The sequence below is a fragment of the Leptonotus elevatus genome, chromosome 3, assembly GCF_054856555.1.
Source record: "Leptonotus elevatus isolate MCC_2025b chromosome 3, RoL_Lele_1.0, whole genome shotgun sequence".
NCBI lineage: Eukaryota > Metazoa > Chordata > Actinopteri > Syngnathiformes > Syngnathidae > Leptonotus > Leptonotus elevatus.
The window spans coordinates 14,418,711-14,425,351 of NC_141241.1; positions in this window are offsets into that span (position 1 = coordinate 14,418,711).

Here is a 6,641-nt window from a genome sequence, read left to right on the forward strand (position 1 = left end):
GGCCGAAAATGAGTTTTCCGTGCAACTGCAAGCCCCTGGTGGACCCTACACATTGATGCTTGCAGGACCCCAGAGGCACCAGCAGCTTCAAATACCTATTTGCCGCTTTGTAATAGCGTTTTAGCAGCTGCCCTCTTCATGCGATGTATTCGTCTGGCGGAAACCTTCCTTAATGGGCCTTTATCTGCACGAACGTCTGTGTGCTCTCAATCAACTAGAGAGAAATCCACATAATTCAGAAGTCAGACGTGATGAAAATGCTATCTAAATGTCGAGTTTATCGATGGGGTACGTCATTCCCTTTTCTAAATTCCACCTCTTGGGAACATAGTTGAGATGATCTACCACGAAAATCCTTTCCTGAGAAACCTCTCTTGGCTATTCAAAATCAATTTTTCCCAAGTGTATTTTTTCCTCTGACTTCCAGTTTTCCTACTTCTCCCTTCCCCCTTACACCAATACTCTGCCTTCTCTTGTTCTTGATACACTCTGCTTCTGCAGCCTCCTGCTCTCCCTTACACCCTCTGTCTCTCACGCACGAATGCACACACGTGTACACAAGCAGGCACACACACACACATCACACATATTTGTTTGTTTTTAAGACCTGTCACTCACACGCGAGGCACAAATTGAAACAAAGGCAAAAAGAAAAAGGACGGAAATTAGAGAAAAAAAACCCTCCACGTGATTCTTCTCTAACCTTGCTCTCGCAAGATGTATTCTCGCGGTATTTGTGAGTTCACAAACGCCTGAGAATCCATCTTGTACCGCTCCCATTGATTTCCACCGAAACGAACCTCTGGTGGTTCGGGCCAACCACAGAGCGACATTGTATTTGGGGCCGAGATATGCAGCTGTGACGAAAACAAGAAGCGCAGAAGCCTGGGGACGAAACAAACATGGCGACACCGGTGGACGAATGCGTGGACGCTGCAATTCGGTTCTCTTGTATCTACATATCAATATTGCAAAACCGACAACATAAACGCCATGATATCAGCTAGTCACAACAGTCGCTTGTCGGTGACGACATTTTCATCCTTTGCCGTGATTGGTCGAAACAAAAGTTAGGTACACGATTCTGCTTCGTCCAATCAGCTCAAAGTGTTGTACAGCATGCCCCGCCTTTTCCCGAGCAAATCAATGCGGAGCAGTCCCAGACTGATATTGTGGAGAACTCCCTTGAGTGAAGCACAAATCAATCTGGCTTCCACATATGACTTTTGATTCGTGTCATATTTGATACAACCGGTCACAATGCTTTAAATTGGTACATTTATAACTGTCAAAAAAATCATATTAAACAGACATATCAAACATATTAGTATTCCAAAAAATCTGAAAGAACATTTCCCACTATTAATAAGAATAGATGTCTCTCCTTTCTCAATTGTGGCGATCTTGCAAGGTCGCTGGAAAAGCCAACAGATGGGTGATACTGCTGGATTATCCGTGCAATGCATGCATCAGATTATATATGTCAGGGTTTTAATGGGGAAAAAATATTACACTCATGAAGTAGAGGCCTCAAAATACCTTGTATTTAATGATACATTTAACATTATAGGGTTAAAAACTGTCTGTTATTTTTTTATTATATATATTTTTTTTTCGGGTGGGGGGTACCACTGAAATGCAAAATCAACCCAACTCTTTGACAGATGAACTGAAAGTTACAACTGGTAGAACTATTTTTTGTGCCAATTAAAAAAAAAATCTTCTTTTCTGCGGGGAAATAATTTAACAGAGCCAAAAAACGTGTAGTAATTTCTGTGACCAAGGTAATGTGGAATTAAGTCCAATTTAACTAATTTGCATGTCGAAGAGAAATAACAGGATCAGCTTCTTGGCCGACTCAATGAAAGTAATCTCATTATTTTATCCACACATCATCGTGTGTTTGTTTATTTATGTTTGCTCTTCTCGTTTTAGTATGTTTCTTTGTGCTCACTTGAAAATCCAACCTCCAAAGATACAAATCAATTTTATGTAAGAAAAGTGCACTCTCATCTGTCAAACAACAAATTGTAGCGTTCTCGCTTCCGACACGCTCAACAATTTTCATCCCTCTCACTGTTGGCAAAAAAGAAAAAGAAAAAGGGAATTACTCACTAGCTCACGACAAGCTACATGATAAGAACCCCATCCAGCTTGAACGGAATCACTTTAAACGCTTTTGCTAGAACGCCTACAAGCAGTCGTCCTTATTCTCTCTTCGTCTTACCATGGATTTCCTCTAAAGTGGATTGATGTCTTATACTAATTCTATCCATCCATTTGTGTTCTATGCTCTCCACAGGGGCTGGAGCTTCACTGAGGGTGAGAGGTAGGGCAGATACAGGACAGGTCACATGCCAATTACAGGAAATAAAGACATTCCCATACACTATAAAGTGCCTTTGGTGCTCTAATCTGAGTAACTCAGTCATGAACGCGTGGCAGAATAATCAAACTCTGAGGTTTTATATACATTTGCACAAGTTTTCTTAATTTCATTTTATTCAGTTTGGATGCATACGTGATACGTTTGGCATGCCCAAAACAGTGCTCTTTTCACGACAGTGTGCGTAATAAGTGTTTTAATAATATTATTTGGGGGGTATTATTTTCTGCAACATGTCATTTGATAAAATGAGTCATTTTTATTAGGGTGAGTTCAATCATACAAAAGCGGCTCAGGGTAGAGCCAGATGAGGTGGCTCGGGCACTAGATTGCCCCCTTGTTAGGTGTTCCGGGCACGTCCCATTTGTGGGAGGCCCTGAGGACGACCTGGGACCCGCTGGACAGACTACGTCTCCCGGCTGGCTAGGGAACGCCCTTTAGATTCCTCCGGAAGAGTGAGACGAAGTGGCTGGGGAGCAGGAAGTCTGGGTTTCCTCGCTAAAGCTGCTTTGCATTGCAAATATGGAGTTTTCCCCAGAAACCTGGTGGTTCGGGATGGACTGGGAAACAAAGTTGGCACAGGAAATATTCTTTGGTTGAAGAACGAACAGCGTCGAAACGTATTCATCCACGGGATGAACGACAAGCGCTGAAACAACCGATCGACTAAAAGCCTGGCGGGCAGCCAGGCATATAAAACACTAGGGAGAACCCTAAAATTCAGTTCAGGTTCAGTTCGATTATGATTTTTCCCAATTTGATTTGATCCGCTTCAATTCAATCAATATTGATTAACTCATTTGCTCCCAAAAACGTATAAATGTTTTAAGTGTCCCAAAGACGTATTTATACGATTTTTATGTTTGTTTATGCTAGTACATACAGAAGGCCCTGATGCAGCCTCTCAACTGCAGAGAATGTTTGAAGAAATGGTACTTATTACAAAAACGGCCAGCAGATGGCAGCAGAGTACAATAGATAAACCAGGGCCATTTTGCAACAAGCTCTTTCTGTTTTCAACAGATTTGTGAACAATGATGTAACTTAGCTGTATTCTAATGCTAATTGCTGCAAAATGGAAACAGATAAAAAAAAATATTTCCCGAATGAAAGAAGAGACTCTAATCTTTCTTTTTATAGCAATATAACACAATATTCTGTGAGGGGGGGGGGGGGGGGTTACTTCTGTGAAAATAGACGGGAGTGAATGAGTTAATTATGGAACATCAATTATTTTTAAAAATCGGGAGCATGCTTAAAAACTCCACAAACAAATTCCAAATAAAATTTTGTGGAGGCTGTATTTGGTTAAATGATTTTGGTTATTAATGGAAGTAACCCGTGTTACACAAACATTGACAATATATTTAATATGAGACAATATTTCCATAATTCTAATTCAATTACTGTAAATAAAGATTCTGAATGGTCTTAAAGGGCAATAAGTCACGTAAGAAAATACGTTTAAATTCATGTGAACAATACATTTCAAGAAAAAAGTCAGATTTAAAAAAAATCTATTTTCTTATGAATTTATGGGAACAAAGAGATATTAAAATAATCGATTCATGGTTTTATGAATCAATATCAGGCTCAAAAAGGAAAATCGATTCAATATTTATTATTTGGTTTTTTTTAACCCAGCTCTACTGTTTTTTGACTGCAAAAAGAGTACCCAGAGACAAACCCTCAAAACCTGAACCCTCTTACCTCCACAGAACTCACCAATGGACTATTATGCTCTCCCCGATTGTGCAACATGATAAACTTGCCTCCAGTTAGAGATAAAATAGACCGCGATTAAACTCTTCTAATCCTGTGTAGAACAGTGAGAGCCAGTTGGGAAAGACACAATTATAGAGACGCAACTCATGCAGTGCCAAGAGCGTCTGCAGGCATTTTTCACAATGGCCTTTTAAAAACGGAGTGAACACTGCGTGGTGAGCTTGCTGCATTAGTTCACGACCAAGACTGTGAGTTTGAAGCGGATGAGGAAAATGTGACGCCAATGGAGATGAACAGGAACTCGTCACAATCATCATAACCGCTATTACACACTCAGCAACCTCACGCATTCATAATTGCCAAAGATGGACGCCATATTTTGTGTGATATTGGCTGCGCTTTCATGATTACGAGGCGGAGCAGCTCGACGGCGCATTTCTACAAGAGTAGAGCAACAAGACAAAAAGCACGCGGGCTACGGCTCATTAAACGTACTTATTGTTAATGGGCGATGGCTGCTGTTTTTCTTTCTTGGTGCGATAAGGATGAAAATGACGCCGCTCGCGCGCTTGCTTCTTTTGAGAAATTCAAGCTGATAATATCCCGAAAGCTGCTGTCAATGACATTTTGGAACAGCAAATCTCTTGAATACTTTTCTTTGTTTCCAGTGATTAGCTGACTGCACTGTACGACTTTTGAGTCAGCGCATGAATTTGGTAAGAACGGGTAGAAAAATATTGCAAGCATGACATGTGCTGTAACAGTCAATCAAAACGTGATGCTTGACAGCACAAGCAAAACAACAATAGTGTGTGTTCTTGTAAGAACATGGCTGTGTTTGATAGATATGCGCTTTTAAGACAATTCCCTACTGCTTTAAGAATAAACCATCCACTGACAGTTGATTATATGCACCTGTAGATCACAGGGAGTTCATCATATAATTATTTGTCAATCAGTGAACTGTGTTCAATGAAGCAGGAAGTGATTGTGTGCCGATTTGGAAGGATTTCATCTGGTCAGTTGTGAGAGTGGAAACAACTCAACAGTGGATGTCATTGATGATCCCTTCACTTGACAACAATTAGAATCGAGCTCAGAAAACTAATTCAATTGAGGAGGAAGATATTATTCATATATGAGAACGTGCTTAGCACATTTTTCGCATTAGCAAAAATGGAAAGGTCCCCCCCCCCCCCACACACACACACCCGCCGCCCACCCGCCTATATTCTCATATGAGCTCGGTTTTATGACAGTGAATCAAGCTGTCATATAGTTCAGCTCATTCAGTTAAATATAATTGAATTCATAATTCATACACTGTAGAATAAATTAAGCATTACATTGCGTGTCACTTTTTTTCATGTCAAAAGACAGACGCTCAGCAGCCACAACATTAGGCACACCTGCATAATCTAATGAGATACAATACGCAATCAGTCTAAATTTACAAATTGTATAATACTAATGCTCAGTTGTGACGGATAATGTCATTTTCTGACTTTATTTAGTGAATGAAGTCAGAGAAGGACAATGAAACTGAATTTATGTACAATACTACGTACTACAGGCAACTACTGTGACAGTATTTCTGATTAGTTGTTATAGGACCTTTTTTCAGGTACAAGGTACTCGTAAAATGTTGTCCACAAGTTGTACAATTATGTAAAATATTCATGTCACCAGCAGCAGTTAGAGCAGGGTTGTCAAACATGCGGCCTGTGGGCCATAACTCGCCCAGCAGAGGGTCCAATCTGGCCCATGAGGACAGAACACAAACTGCAGTTTCTCACAAAAATGAACTGTTGCTGCTAATTTTGTCCACCGGAAGGGGCACTGAACACCACTTAAGTGACCTTCTGAAATGTGGCTGTTACTCGGGGGTTGATGCAAAAAATTTGCATTCATTTTTGTTACGACATTTCAAATTAATCTGATAATTATTTTTGCAGATTACTCAGATAATAATAACTGGGAATATTTTCAGAATGCATTCATAATTATTTGCACACACAAAGAAAAACAGGAATTTTCCACCTGTTGTTATTTATAGCTGATTAGGCCACAGACATATTGGTCCTGTCCATTTGAGTTCAAACTTGGGTGAAAGTGGTCCCTGAAATAAATGCGTTTGACATCACTGAGCTATAGGATTTTTATCGACAGAATATGATATTGGGGTCATCAGCAGGAAAAAAAAAATCTTGGTAAACCTCCAAGCAAATTATTCAGTATTGGTGACATTTATTTTATTTTAATTTTTAAGCAATTTACCATGAATATAGGCTATTTCAAAGGACGTGGATTGAGCTCCCACTGGGTGACTGTTTGAATGGCTGTATGTCTTCAGATGTGCCTTGTGATTGGCGGGCGACCAGTCCAAGAAAAAGAAAGAATACACGAAAAAATCCTAAATCATACTGAATCGCATGTTATGTCATATCATCGTGGAAACACATTGATAATTTGACACACTGCTCTACTTTCCCGAACATATGAACGCACCACACCACACGGTTTGATGGCG